The following is a 16,124-nucleotide window of genomic DNA, read 5'->3' as shown; positions in this document are numbered from 1 at the left end:
TTCCCAACCATGCCCTCCCCCCATGAGGTATCTTCACAAGCGCTGCTATGCCAGTTTTTGTTTTTTACATGTTCCTGTTAAAAAAAATTAGCATAGCGTGCTTACAAAAATACCTCGTTGGGGGGGAGGGCGCACTTGGTAAGCAAACGTAGAAGGCATGCATTTGCGTAAAAATACGGTAAGTTTCTGAGAATGGTTAATAGGACTGGGTATAGTGACTAAAGGCTAATGTTTTGATTTCAAAGTTTTATAAACTGGTTATACTAGAAAAAATAAAGCACAATTTGAATGCTATAAATGCAATGCTCATTTCATATAGGGCTATTTTAATATTTAATGACACATGATAATGGAAGCTAATATTCATACACAGTAAAGTGTTAAAGACTTTTTTTTAAAATAATGACATCATGTTTAATAAAAACAAAGAAGTGGAAATATCCCATAGCCATAAAATGTTATATCACAGATTAGGATGAAACTAACTATGAGGACATTTTCACATATGAATGAAATTGTACTTGGTATATTTTCAAGATAACTCAAAAAAACTTTAGAAACTTTTAGATTTAATGGTATATAGATGGATTTGAATTGTGCCTCAGAAAGATCCTGCATGAATAGTAATTTTTAAAAATATTGGCCAGTATGTTAAAAACAGAAGAATATTTCACTGTCTGACATATTCTTTAAGGCATCTTGCTAAATGTTTTGGCTTAAAATTTTTAACGTGTTTTAGTTTCAAGAAAATCTGATTAAAGATGTTGGTAAACTTGGTAACACTCTTTAGAACAGAAGATGATTAAGATACAAAGGCAGGAAAGGCATAAACCGTGAAGCGCATATATTTTTTTGGCTAGGCAGGTCACTTATTTGCTTGAGACTGGAACACAGCATCAGAGTTCATGATTTTATACTTTAAGTGAAAGCGCATAGAACAGCAGCTGTTGTTTCCTGACATCTTTCTGAGGAGATAGTGAAACTTCAGTATATGTATTTATTATAAAGAAGAATTTCAAAAAATGACCTTCTTTTCTTCCCTGCATTATGTCCAACTGATTGTTAGAATGTACTTTTAGTTAAAAAAAAAAAAAAAATTGGAATTTAATGTTAAAAATTTCTCTTTGATGTTAATATTGTAAACTTAAAAAACAAAACAAACAAAGAAACCTATTTAATTCCCTTAGTACAAATTTAAAAAAACCTAGTTTACTCAAAGCTATGCCAGATAATGGCATAGTTCCAGAGTGGAGAATTGTATCTTAAGCTACAGAAGCAAGTACTTTTCTTAAACGTAAATACAAATACTAAATAAAAGCATATTTCTGCTAAATGGCAGCTATGTGTTAGATGGTCTTGCTGTGTAAAGGTAGATTTGCTTATGTACCTGCTGGTAATAATTTTTATGTGCCTTCAATAGGTCACTCACTCTAAGATAGATCTTATTTTTAGGCAAGGTTTTTTTTTTTTTTTTAATAAGAGGGGGTGCAGTTTAGACTTAGATAATCACTAATTAATTTATACATAGAACTCTGACATGCAGATAAGTGCTTTTTATACTCTTAATTATAGGTCTGGCTGACCACAGAGTTGTGTGAGGGTAGTTATTTAGTGTTTTGTACATTCAGAAAACAATTTGACAAGTCAATGCCAGAAAACTTTTACTTGGTGCGAAATACGTACTTTCTGAGGAAAAAGAATAAAGTGCCCTGTGCATATTGACTTAGATTCTTGAGAGTAAATTGATAATCCTCATGCTATATGAAGATTTTTACAGCTTCAGAATCATTATGAAAACTAAGTGAATGCTTTGGCCCTCCACTGCCAATTTGTCATTTATATTATATTTCACTAAGGAAACGAGTGATTTGTAATAAATGAGCCTATTCGCTGCTGACTCATTTTAAGAAGAAGCCTGATCACCTATAGTTTGGTGCTGATTGTTAATCTCATAGAGTTACTTTATCTTTATTGAAAGATTTATGTGTTCTGGTGTCATGCAGTTTTTTTAAAAAACCAATTATTCTACAGAGAACATTGTAATAGGGACTTTATCATAGAGTATTTGCAGTGCAGAATTATCTATATGATTTTTCGTTGCATTGTATTTTGGATGACTTCCATGATATTGAAGTTTGCAGGCATTTTCCTTTATGATACGTTGGTTTTAAGAAAACATTTTCTTAAATATTTTAAAAGTTACTATTTGAAATGTTTGAAAACAAGCATTAGTATGCCAGTAGAGATTCAGACAATGACAAGGAAATAAATATTTATGTATGATGAACAAATTTGCCTATTTCTGGTTTTCGAGGTTCTTAAGAATTATTTTTATTAGAATGGTAGGTAAAGATTGTTTTCTGAAATTTCTGCCTATGTGTTAGGTAATACTGCCCTCAGAGGGCCAAGGTAAGTAAATTCATTTTTAACATTCAGAAGCAGCTTTTCTGGTGTTTGTCTTAGCTATACGCTTGCTTTATGGGCTTATTTGAATAACTGAACAGTGTTTGATTTCTGGTTCCATTTCTTTGGTTTCTTCTGTTCTTTTCGAAACATTAGATGTATCTGTGCACTTCCATTTGATGACATTTAAGCACATTCATTCTTTTCAAAGAAAATGATAAAACAGATGACTGGCCACAAATTGACAAATTAGATGGGTTTACGAAGAGGAAAGTTAGGGTGATTTTACCTTGTGTTTTCCTTTTTTCTCTTTGTTAAAAGATATTCTGGTGTTCAAAATTATTTGAAGCCAAACTTTTAAATATGTATCAGTAGGCATTGAAATGGGAGCATCTTTTCCCTTCTATTTTGTCAACTTAAGCGTAATCAACATCTTTAAAATATAATACAAATCAAGGATAATTATGGATATGCAGTTGTTTTATATGAATATAAATATGCTAGAAATTATTATCCCTAAGCACTTATGAAAGCCTCATATTAATGTGTGATTTAGTGTATTTCTGATTTCAGAAAACTTGAGATTAATTGATGATTAACTCGTGCAATAAAAAAAGAAGACTGGGAAAGGACTGATGTCAAATTAATGAGCCATGTGCTTTTGCTTTTTTTTTCTTCTTTTTGTATGTAGTAACTTTCTTATGAGATAATTTGAAAGAAACACTGAAGATGTTTAGTAGTAAATCCAATGAAATGATTTGGATTTTTTTTTTTCCTCCTAGACTGACTTGATAGTGAACTAAGGAAGATAGTTTCTGTGACAGACTTACCAGTTTTGAAATAAAGATTGCAATTGGTTGAGCACACATAGTATGTAATTTATGATTATCAGTAATAACGAGGGATGGAAATAGGACAGATAAGCAAATTGGAAAACAAACAAAATTTTCCACAAAAACCAGCATCTACTTTGCTAAACTGATGTGGAGTAGTGATAGTCTGGACAAATGAAATGAACAAATGCAATTTTATTTTATTCTTGTGTTTTCTGATATATTGTACATGTTAGGTGCTCGCTAAATCTTGTTTGATTGGTTTCCTTATCCATACTTGAAGATGTTCTGTTCATTTAACACAATCTTGTGTAGTGCTTACTATGAGCCAGCCATTGTTCTATGTACTTTACAAATATTTTTTCTTTACAACAACCTTATGAGGTAAGTACTATCATTATCCCCATTTTCCAGATGAGGAAGCTGAGGCACAGAGAAATTAAGTAATCCGCTCGAAGGCACACATCCTAGTGTGTGGCAGAGTTGACATTTGAATTGGGGTAGTCTGGCTTCAGAGTGTGTACTCCAAACCACTGGGAAATTCTGCCTCATGTTGAAAGTTTGAGCAGCGTGGTATACTATTTTGTTGATTTAAGTAGATCTCTTCAGATCTCAACTCTGCCCTTTACTTAGCTGTTACCAGTGTCTCTGAAGCTCAGCGAGGTGCTGTGAAAAGCGAGGACTCTGTAATCTCTTGGTGTCATTGTGAAGAGCTCTCTTGTGGGTGAAGCCTGAGCACAGTGCTTGGCTCATTGCATTTGACTCTCCTTGCTTTCACTTCTTCCTTTCACCACTTACGCGCTGTGATAGATCTCAGTAAATATGCTAAGGAAAGAGGGAAGATACAAAGGACATGGTTTGTTCAAAACCTTGACTCACCCTCTAAGAGACCTTGTAGTTTGATGAAATGTCATTTTTGGGTCCCATGCTATTGGAAGTTTATTATAGGAGAATCTCCATTGGTGAGAGTCTAAGATAAAACCCTAATCTATTTTATTGACTTTTATTCTATAAAGCAGTGATTTTAATATAGGGGTAGGTGAGGCTTGAACGACCTGAGAGTTTTTTAAATGGCATATCCCCTCCCACCTCCATGGGCAAGTGTTGCAGCCGTTTCTGTCACTCCAGCCACTGCCATAGCAAGACACCGTTCCTGCGGTGTATCATACCCATCAGGTGTGTTATAACTGAAAAATGGATTGAGAATCCCAGCGATAACGGGGTCTGTGGGGAGACTCCTCTGTTTGAGAGCACTTTTCTGATGTGAGTATAGTCCCTATTTTGAATAGTGGTAGATTTTTTAATTTATGCAGTTACTGGTTATTGCTAATCTGCTCTGTTCCTGGCCTTGGGGTAGGTGTTGGGAATACATGGGTGAATCAGTTTGTGTTACGGACTCACTGCTTCCATATTTGATATTCATTTAAGTTTTATTTACTGGCATGGATATATAATGCTCCTAGGCTGTAAACAGTAACACCACATATATAAATAATATTACATTGATTTAAATGTGGTGTGGTAAAATAGAAAAATACTTCCAAAAAGGAAGTTGTGAAATTTCTAACAAAATTATCTTTTTTAATTGGCCCGTTTCCTTGAAATAATTTAAAATTCTATGACCACAGTTACTTTGTTAAAATAGTGTGTGAATGACTTCGTGTTCACTGCAGTGTCTGGAATTGGAGACTTTTTGCTATAATGCAGAAAGCAGATTAAAAAGAAAGCACTGCTTTCACAATCTGCAAGGGCGTAAATGTAAGCAAAATAATAATTTAGCTCACATTTAACCCAGCAGGAAGCTGAGTACAGACTGAGTAATTCTCCACAACATATCTCCTGCTATGTAAACTAATCTCGTGGTTTATTCTTCATTAAATGCCAAGATGCTATTTTTCTGTTGGCTAGTTTGTGTGGACCCTTTGTTGTCACTCCCTTTCTCCCTTCCTTCCCTCTCTCCCTCTAAACACTCACCTTGCTTTTCTTTTAGAATAAAACTTGATACTACAACTCTTTTAAGATGTTCTTGAGTTTTAAAGAACAATAAGTACCATTTTTTAAGAGTGTAGTACATTTCCTAAAATAAAAGGAGCGGGTTTTCATTAACCAATTTACAGAATAGCATGAAACAAGAATCAGAATGCATGTGGAATTTTCTGGATACCAAAAGAAAATTATAAAGCAGGTAAAGTACTGACAGACCAGCCATTCTGAGGTCTTCAGGAAGTTGACATTCTAACATCTTGTGATAATCAGTGCATAGGTATTTTTCTCATCATTGCTTCAGCTTCAAAGCAAAGCATGGACTCCAGCCTTCTTTAGGAAGTAGATATAAAAACTATGCTTGATATAAAATGACAAGTTCATGCATTATGCAGTGGAAGCAAAGTTTCTTGACTATAATATACTTTTCAAAATAATCATGAAGGAGCATATGTGGTAAAGCAGAGGAATGTGGGTGCATCTGGAAAGCTTTTAAGGCATCTTGGAAGCACAGTGCAGAATCACCAAAAATTGTAAACACATTCCATCTGGCCAGTTGCAGTGGTAACATTGACCAGTGCAAGAGCACACGAATCTCTCAATGATGTTATGCAATAGCCAGATAACCTGGGTAAAATTAGAGAGACATTTGAGTGTTTTGAAATACGACCTCATTAATCAATACTATGCAGAAAGCCATGAGAGAAGAAGACAGGTGTGATTGGTATCTTAAAACCTGAAAAGCTAAGGTGTCTTACGTTATGCTAGATGAAAGTATCATAAACGATCTTACTGAGCTTCTGCTTGTGTTGTCATGAGGCTTCGGAGAAATGGGTGGTGCCTCGTCTTGGAATCAGCGTAGCAGCCAACCATAGTGCTTTCATGAAATATTGAAGGATCATGTGCTGTTATTTCTCCCAGTCCCCTCCTCCACAGTAATGCATCAGACCAACATGTTACTGAGCACTTTTTTTTGTTTTTTTTTGCAAAGCACATAAGATGCTATTTGGAAATGCCAAGGAATAGGAGATATTGCCATCCCTCAGTTTGACTTCCAGGACTACTAATACTAAGGTGGATTAAAGAAATGGGAGAAATTTTCATTATGAATTTTAACTGCTCAAATCATCAGCTTTTCTCCAGTTTTCCATTCTCATGGTTCCCTACTAAAGTTCCATGAGGGCTGTGGCTCTTCCTGTATCATTCATTGCTGCTTTCTCTGTGCTTGTACATAGTTTGACATTAAGTATTTGTTGAATGAGTGCATCTATTAGAAACCCATTTGCCTGATTCTAAATAAAAAAAAGTCTAAAGGCCTCAATTCTGTGACATACGATACTCATGAGTGAGCTGGGCAGGAGTCTGTAATGTTTTTGGCATGTTTTGTTGACATTACCCAATTTTCATAGACTATCACTACACATTCAAAGCTGGTTGATAACAATTGGTCAGAGAGATTGTTTAGCCGGCACAGTAGAATCTCACACTTGTAATTTGCCTAAGGACAAGGAGAGAACATATTTGAATGGACTTACGTAAAAGGAGAATGATAATGAAAATTTAAGTTTGTAAGAGCTGGAAAATCTAATCAACATATGTTTAATATAAGCACCTGCAGTATGCAAAAACATTTTCTTTTTTAAAAAGTTACATTTTGGATTGTTCCCTTGCTGTTGAAACATTGTTATTATGCTAGTTTGTTCAGTGTTAGGATTCAAACTCAGTAGGATTGTTCTCCAGTCATCTATAAAAGGATGACGATGAATTCAATGAGAGTACATTTTTTCTACTCCTTGAGACTTTAGTAGGCTTTCACTAGATCTAATTAGAATATATTTGTAATGTGTATAAAATATAACAGGCAATTTCAAAGATTCCTGATGTTTTGTTATGTTTATCATCATATATTTCTCCAGTAACTATGTTTGTTTTTAAGATATTTAAGATATAGCATACTATTATGAAACATACATATTTTGTTATGTATATGTGTGTGTATATATTATTAAATATATATTTGTTGTTGTTATCGTTAGGTGCCGTTGAGTCAGTTCCGACTCATAGCTACCCTGTGCCCAACAGAACGAAACAGTGCCCGGTCCTGCACCATTCTCACAATCGTTGCTATGTTTGAGCCCATTGTTGCAGCTGCTGTGTGAGTCCATCTCGTTAAGGATCTTCCTCTTTTTCCCTGACTCTCTACTTTACCAGGCATGATGTCCTTCTCCAGGGACTGGTCCCTCCTGATAGTATGTCCAAAGTAAGCGAGATGAAGTCTCACTGTCCTCGCTTCTAAGGAGCATTCTGGCTGTACTTTTAACATGCGTTATTGTGGAGCTGCTGTTTCTTTTGGAGTCCCCCTGGGTGATACAGACGGTTAAGCACTCAACTACTGGGTTCAGACCCAACCAGAGGCACCTAAGAAGAAAGGCTTGGCGATCTGCTTCCAAAAGGTCACAGCCTTGGAAACAATTATGGAGTGCCGTTCTGCTGTGTAACAGATGGGGTCACCGTGAGTTGGAATCAACTCAATGGCAACTGGTGTTCATTTATGATAATCCACCAATTCTGGTGTCTTTTCTTTTAGGTAGTTCATACGTATGCTTTTGGTTGCCATCTGTCAACAAGCAACTGAATACTTTATTGTGAACCATGAAATTAGATTTTATACTGAAATTAACATTCAACCTCTTTTTGTTTTAGCTCTGAATTGACTTATCAGGAATTTAACTAAAGAATGGTTTCTTAAAGTCATTTAAGTATTTTTCCTGAAAGCTGCCATTTCAGGGATGGGGAGAGGTTAAGGGTGCTCTTTGGAAATTCTTGGAGCCCTGGTGGCACAGTGGTTAAGAGTTCGTCTGCTAACCAAGAAGTCGGCAGTTCGAGTCCACTAGCTACTCCTTGGAAACCCTATAGGGCAGGTCTCCTCTGTTGTGTAGGGTCGCTGTGAGTCGGAATTAACTCGATGGCAATGGGTTTGGGTGGTTTTTTTTTTTTGGAAATTTTTAAACTGTTTGAATTTTTATGACACTTTACATTTGTGTATATTATTTAGTAGAAATAAAGAGAGATCTAAGACTTTTGTTATTTTCTTTGAAAGACTAGTTTACTCTTCTATTATCCTACCCCCCCCAACAAAAATGAGAGTATTAATCAAATCATTGTTACATTTTGCTGTCGGATAGCCTTTTCATTTCTTTAGGTAAGGTACATGTTTAATACACCTGACACTAGCTGAAGAGATTTTTTTCTGATATGGTAAATTTATTATTGATTGTTACTTATTCATATAAATACTCTAGAATAAGTATGATACTGAATAGTAGAAAATTTAATGTGTGGTTTGCAGATGGATTGTAAATTATGTAAAAAAATAAAATTTTTATAAAATTTATCAAAATTTTAAAATTGTAAAAGTATAAGTACCATTTATGATATTTTCATAACTGATAATGGTTTTTTTTTAATAATAATGCAATCAAACACTTGCTACATATGTAATGTTTTAAGTGCCTGTACATGTATTAACTCATTAGGTTCTCACAAAATCCCTTAGGCAGGTACTACTGCGATTCATGTGAGAAAACTGAGGTGCAGAGAGGTTGGCTTGATGCAGCTACTAAATGGTCGATTGGGATTGGAAACGAAGGTGTATGGCTCCAGAGTCCCTATCATTACAGTGTTACATCCTAGAGGATTTTAACGATGAGTGGAGTAGTAGGGGGAATCTGAAGCCTAACTTGCTAAGTTTATTGACCTCATATTGGCCACATCCTTTTGTTTTAACTTTTATTATACAGCATAGAATGTTTTAAATAAAGTTTCTTTGGTTCTGAGAATGTGGCCACATTGTGACACAGTGATCATCTGGCTGCCTTTTTTGCATAAGTACTACTGGCTCTCTGTCTCTGTAAGTAAGGTTATGAAAGAGGTTGTTTTTTTTTTTTCAATTAATATATGCATTAAGTGTGGATATCATCTGTTTATATTTCCTGCACATGTTCCAAGACACACAGTAGTGCATCTTAAAAACTTGGATTGTGATTAAACATGGAAATATAAAAAAAAAATTCCCTGTAAAGCTAAGGATATAGTTGTTTCAGCTTTATGGTAGATCAGAACAGTAATGCCTGTTCCTAACATACTTGTGAGAATGCTTCCACCCTAGTCCTTAGGGACTGATTAGCTTTTGAAGCCTATGTTATAACAAGCGTGAATGTCCATCGTTAACTTAAAACTATATAACTTGTGTCTATTAGAGAAGTCAGAATTTCAGTTTGTTTGCTATACAACTGTTAGGAGTCAGGGCCTTTGATTTTTTTCACATTTTGTCTTAAGGAAGTAGCATATTTTAGAAATGATGATTGTTTTCTCTAATTGAATTTTAAATGATCATGGTTTTATGGGATTTGTGAGAAACAGTATTATAGTTGTGTAGATTCTTTTCAGTTGGATTGTGTCTGCATTTGTTTTGCTTGATAACATCTCAGTTAATCCACCTGTGTCTTTAGCATTGTCCACGACAACGGGGGATAGACCTCCAGTAGATGAATAAGTATTTCTGCACTGTTTTCAACCACTGTCACTTTTACCCTACATCTAATTTTCCATCTCTTGTGAAGTTAAAGTTAGGACCAGGTTCTGAAACACACACCTAAAACCAAACCAGTTGCTACTGAGTAGATTCCAACTCATGATGACCCCATATGTTACAGAGTAGAACTGTGCTTCATAGGTTTTTCGGGTCTGTTACCTTTCAGAAGCAGATGACCAGGCCTTTCTTCTGAGGGACCCTGGGTGGGTTCAGACCACCAACCCTTCAGTTAGTAACTTGAGTGCTTAACTGTTTGTGCCACCCAAGGACTCTTATCTGAACACATTCTAAAGCCTTAGAATGGAATCAAATGTTCATCAACATAATCCATTTGTGAGAATATTAGAATAGAATTTTCTATTTGCATGTCTGACTCCATGTAAACTTTTTGAGTTATTCTAGATGTACCATTTGGACATTTTAATCAAGCCAACAGACATATGTTCTTGTTCGTATCTCCTGCTTTGGCACTTTCTGATAACTGCCACTTTTAAAAAGTCCAAATGTGATTCTTAATAAAGTGTTAATAAATAATGAAATAGGTCTGTAGTATGTGTGGACTAATTTAGGTTGAAGATTATAAAATAAAAATGAAATATGAAATTAGATGAACAGAAAATGAACACTGTCAACTTTGTTAGGTAATCCTGAGTTGTATGCTTATCATCCCTGACAAATATGATCCATTTGAATATTCCATCAAAAATTTTAGATTGAAAGTGAGTATAAATCTAAGCCCATGCTATCTCCCATCTCAGGTTGTTATTAAAGATTATGCCTGAGAGCCAAAATAAAATATTATTTGTACACAGTCTGGGGAAATCCAAAATGTTTTCTGTGGCCAACATTCACTCAAAGACATTCAGATTTTGTTTAACGGATTACAGAAAATAAATTATTAAGTAAGAAAGTAGGAAAAATCCAGAATCTGAAGTCATGGTAACTAAGTAAAACTGAACTCTTGTCAACAACCTCTTCCAACTCCACCAATTCCCAAATGAGATTCTCTACCATTTATAGGAGTGTTGGGGCATTTTTCTTTTGCATTCAGAAGGTATTAACTATGAGTCTTCATATCACCCATGCCGAGAACTTAATCAGTCAGTAGTTTTCTTTGTAGTTTTTGGAAAGAGGTTCTGTAAACAAACCTTTGGTTATAGTGCTTAGAAGCTGTGTTTGTCAATACTGTGTCCCTGGCACCTAGAACAAATTAATAAATAAATAAATCTGTCTCATAAATACCTATTCATACTGTAGATGAAAAATGACAAATAAACTGGATTCAAGAGTCTTCATTGAAAGTTGATATTTACTACTAACATAGTATGATAATAAAATTGTTAATTAATTGAATCAACTCAAAATTATTAATAAAATTTTGTGAGAAATAATACTTATTTTTTGTCAAGAAGGGAAATTCTGACTTCTGCATATTTTCCCTGTGCGAATGACTATGTCACTATCTTGGTATAACGTATTGTTTAAAGGGTGTTAATAGATTTATTTTTAAATAACTTTAGTGACCAGATGTCCTGCTATAGACTACATAAAATATTTTACATTTGCTAAGATATGTTTAATAAGAAAGATAAAAGGTTTATGTGACGTTTTTACTTGGTTTTGTATCTTTCATCTGAGGATGTAAATACTTAGGCACTAAAGGGAAATTATGCTTAGACATGGAAATTGATTTTTTATTTCTTTTAATTTCATATATCTTGGATAAGTATATTCAGTACTGTTATAAAATAAATGGTATTATCCCATTTTGTTTTCTTCTAATACATTTTTCAAGTGAATTTAGGTTTCATTTTTAACTAATTTCATTTTAAACTATTACTTTTGTTATTTAGCTTGACAAACTTACAGCATGCCGTACCAATGTAAATCTGTTATTGTTTTATGTCATTTGAAATCTAAGTGTTTTATCACTAATTAGAGAATTAATATCTAATGATTTTAAAATTTATGTAGCGATGCTTAAATAAAAATGGAAAAATAAAATAATGAGGGCAACTGAAAGGAACTGTTTCTTTTTTTTTTAAATCGGAACTCTGAGGTTGATAAACTTATTATTAAGTCATGTGTTTATTGAGGAGCCCTGATAGTGCAGTGGTTAAGAGCTATGGCTGCTGACCAAAAGGTCGGCAGTTCGAATCCACCAGCTGCTCCTTGGAAACCCTGAGGGACAGTTCTCCTCTCTCCTGTAGGGTCTTTTTTTTTTTTTGGTGTTTTTTGACATTAGGGCCAATTTTTTTTTTGTAGAAAGACAAAGTGTAGGGGGAGTGTTGGGTTTTCTTTTTCTTTTCCTGTAAGAGGTACATATAAGAGGAAGAGAAGAGAAACATGTAAATTCCTTTTCTGAGCTTAGATACTTTGGGGGAAGATATACATACATATATATACATATATATATATATATATGTATATATATGTCTTCTATTTATTCATTCATTTAATACGTTAGTATTGAGCATCCGTCAAGTGGTAGACATCAGGTTGAGCACTTGGAGTGTATCATCACAAGGAAAGACTGACAACATTAGCTGCCAATGATGAAATTCGAGCTTTAAAACAAAAATTAGACTTTTGGAAAACTTACCTGCTACAATGAGCTTGACAGCTTCCCAGTGCTTAAAGATTTTTCTGATGAGATTGGAAGTGATACCTAATGTGTTCGTATAATGAATGGTGTTAACATTTAGAAGGCCGGTATAACTTAGTAAACCTGTATTTTTCTAATGATGAGTACAAGATGTTACAAAACCATACATGGTGTAAAAGAGTCATTCAAAGTGCAGTATAGACCAGTGGATTTTCATTAATGCAGTTTCAAATTCCACATTGCAGCTAACCTTTTAGAAACTCCCACTTGTTGAATTCTGGTGTAGTATCAAAGAAGGATTTTCTTAACTACCTGAAAAGGCTATTAAAATACTCTGCCCTTTTCCAGCTCCATATCTGTGTGAGCCAGATTTTCTTCCTATATTTCAACAAAAACAACATACTGCAACAGATTGAATGCAGAAGCAGATATGAGAATCCAGCTGTCTTGAATTAAGCCAGACTTTTTTGCAAAAATGTAAAGCAGTACTGCTCTTCTCATGAATTTTTTTTTTGTTTTAGAAAACAGTTATTTTTATGAAAATGTTGTTTGTGTTATATGTAGTGAGTTTATTGCTGTTATTTTTAAATGAAGTAATGAAAATTTAAGGTTTTTCTTAGGGTCAATTTCTAATACAGTAAATATTGATATAATCTACATACACAAAAACTCTTTGTGGTTCTCAGTAGTACTTAAGAGTCTAAAGAAGTTCTGCTATGAAAAAGTTGAGGAATTACTGAGTCAGAGGAATGATTATATATCTGAAATATAGTATATGTTGGTGAGATTTTTGGAGAGTTTTACATTTTCTGCTAAGAGACTTGTACTTTACCCTAAACAGTAAGGAGTCGCAGACTATTTTTGAGCAGAAAAGTGGTACATATATAAATAAGATTAACCTGCAGGTGATAGATGCATAGAATGGGGGAGGGAGGGCGGGCAGGCACAGAACATTAGCAGAAGTGCTTATGTAAGGTCTTAAGGGCCTACTTTAGGTTAGGCTGGAGTCCCTCAGCCTAAGCTAAAGTAGGCCCTTAAGACATGTGCTTGGCTGCTAACTGAAAAGTTGGAAGTTCAAGTCTACCTAGAGGCGACTCAGGGGAAGGCCCTGGCCATCTACTTCCAAAAAATCAGCCATTGAAAACCCTATGGAGTGTCGTTCTATTCTGACACACATGGGGCTGCCACGAGTTGGAGTTAACTTGATGGCAACTGGTTGATTAGATTGGGCTAAACGAGAGTGACTGGTGAAGGCAGCATTGACCTGCAACTGATGGGAGAGGAGAGGGCAGTCAGATGTCAGGCCTGGGCTTAGTTAACTAGGCATCCAGAGAAGAAGCTGATTTATAGAGAAAGTTGGACTGTTTGCAATTTTTTGTGGTTCTGTGATGAGTATTTAATATAAAATAGCCAGATAGAAAATTCAGTAGAGAACTGAAAATTGAGACCAGAGTAGCCTTTCAGCTCTTGTGGTATCATGGAGCCACCCCTGTTGCTTAAAAGTTAGAGAAACCTAGTGTGTTAATAATAATAGACACATGACTGATCCCCACAATGCAAAGTTAATTCACATCCCTGCTTTCCCACTTCATCTGTGACCAGCCACCCACATGGCGTTTTCTCTCTCTGTCCCTGACCACCCAGAGTTAAATCTTTACAAAACGACTGCTTGCCCAGCCCTCTTCTGTCCACCAGCCACCCAAGGCTGGGGTCTTCACAGATTAGCACTCTGTGCTTATAATCACCTACCAAATAGGCAGACACCAGACCCTGCTGGCTCTCACTGCCTGGCGGGGTTGGATAATTCTCCAGAATGACTCACAGAACTCACGGAAAAAGAGTATACACCCCTTTTAATAAAACCACCAAGAATATACACGAAGAGATGTACAGTTGAGGTCTGGAAGTAGTTTTCGGCATGGAGCTTCAGGTCTCCAGAGACTCTCAGGTCCTCTCTCTTGTATCATCAATCCGGAAGCTCAAGCTCCAAGGTCGGAAGTCCTTCATAATAGTTTGAGGGAGAAAGATGTGACAGTCTGCGTCCATAAAGACTTACAGCCTTGGAAACCCTGTGGGGCGGTTCATAGGGTTGCTGTGAGTCTGAATCGACTCAACGGCATTGGATTTGGTGTATAATAGTCACTGGGACCTCAGTATATATGCATGACTAGGGCCTTAATGCATAGTAAATGACTGAACCGAACATGCATGACTGATTCCATCATGTCTCCCTTTTTTCCTGAAGTTAGTTGGCCAGGTGAGGTCCTTGGGCTTCAACCTCATTTGCCCACTTTAAGTGTTGCCTGGCTGTTTTAGAAAAACAAAAACATCTTGGATTCTGGGGAATTCCACGGGCTATTTTCAGAAATCAGAGATAAAAGGACAAATTGTGTTCTTTGTCGCATACTTAGGTAATCAAATGGTGATGTGTTTGCTTAAAATTTTGTATTTCGGTGGCTAGGTGATAACCTATCAATATATGATAAAATATACATTTACTGACTATTAGTTGTTCTTAGAGGTTTTATGTTCCTGTGTGTGTGTGTCTGGGTGTGATTTTAAGCCCTGTTAACCCATGTTCATTTTTATAATTTATTTACAGCATGGTAAATTTATTATGCAGAACAATAAATAATAAAGTGTTGTTTAAATGAGTTATGAGAAAAATTTAATGATGAAAATAGACTTTTTCCTCTCTTTTAAAAAGTGACCCAATTAGTCAGTGGTACATGGAAGAGAAACATCTATTTCATATCCCTCTTATGATAAGTATTCATCGAAATTCATTGATACTGTGTGGATGATTTACCAAGGCTTTTTTAAACTGTTGAAAATACGCTCTAACAACCATCTGATAAAATAAAAAACTGAACAAAATGTGTACTCAGATGAATGATTGTCTGAAGGAAGAATGGTGTAAATGAATTATCAAAGTGTGAAATCATTAAAAACAGAACATGTTTGGGTTTTTAGTAAATCTTAATTGCAGGCTTATATGTTTTCTTTTGTAAGCTAAGTTAAAAGAAAATTGCCTAACTAAATTTTTGGAGACCAGTGTTGTAGGACATATATTGCACAATAATTTATTTTTTACATAAAAGTGCTGTTCATTTTTTTTTCAGCATTAACATGCGTGCTTTCCTCATGTAGGAGAATATATAAAAAACTGGAGGCCAAGATATTTCCTTTTGAAGACAGATGGCTCATTCATAGGATATAAAGAGAAACCTCAAGATGTGGATTTACCTTATCCTCTCAACAACTTTTCAGTGGCAAGTAAGTTAATTTTAATTGTTGGTTCACCTTATAGTTATTTCTTTGTATGACTTTATGTTTCACATATCTTAAGATCTATGGGAAGCCTGTGAAAAAGTTTGAGTTTGTATTTAATAGCAAAGAATTTTTCAGCTTTGATAGACTTTCAATTCCTTGTCATAGAGATTATCGATAATATGTGGTCTTATATAATGCAATATAGTTGAATATTTTTATAGTTAGAATTTGAATGTGATAAATACTCTTTCCCAAATATGTACATGTAGGTTTTCTTCATAAAATCTAAACAAAAACCTTTGAACTTGATTGCTAGATTGAACTTGGTTGTCAAACGTTGGAGCACTCAGTGCATTTCTAATCAATCTTTTATCATAGTCTTAGCTCTTCTGACTGATAGTACCATGAGAAACCAGTGTTTTACATTAGATGT

General features: G+C 35.0%; 1 long non-coding RNA gene across 4 annotated transcripts in view; it reads left to right on the top strand.

Annotated features, from left to right (window-relative positions):
* LOC111820474 (uncharacterized) overlaps nucleotides 1-15,704 on the top strand; it is a 163,516-nt gene extending 147,812 nt beyond the window's left edge. For all 4 annotated transcript variants that reach the window (XR_002824021.1, XR_002824019.1, XR_002824020.1 and 1 more), the window contains one exon: nucleotides 15,569-15,704. This is a non-coding gene — a long non-coding RNA (uncharacterized LOC111820474). The remainder of the gene's footprint in view (nucleotides 1-15,568) is intronic.
* Nucleotides 15,705-16,124: the final 420 nt, after the last annotated feature.

The sequence above is a fragment of the Trichechus manatus genome, unplaced genomic scaffold (assembly GCF_000243295.1).
Source record: "Trichechus manatus latirostris isolate Lorelei unplaced genomic scaffold, TriManLat1.0 scaffold00039, whole genome shotgun sequence".
Lineage (NCBI taxonomy): Eukaryota > Metazoa > Chordata > Mammalia > Sirenia > Trichechidae > Trichechus > Trichechus manatus.
The sequence above is the reverse complement of the archived record's forward strand: the minus strand, read 5'-3'. Positions and strand labels throughout refer to the sequence as shown.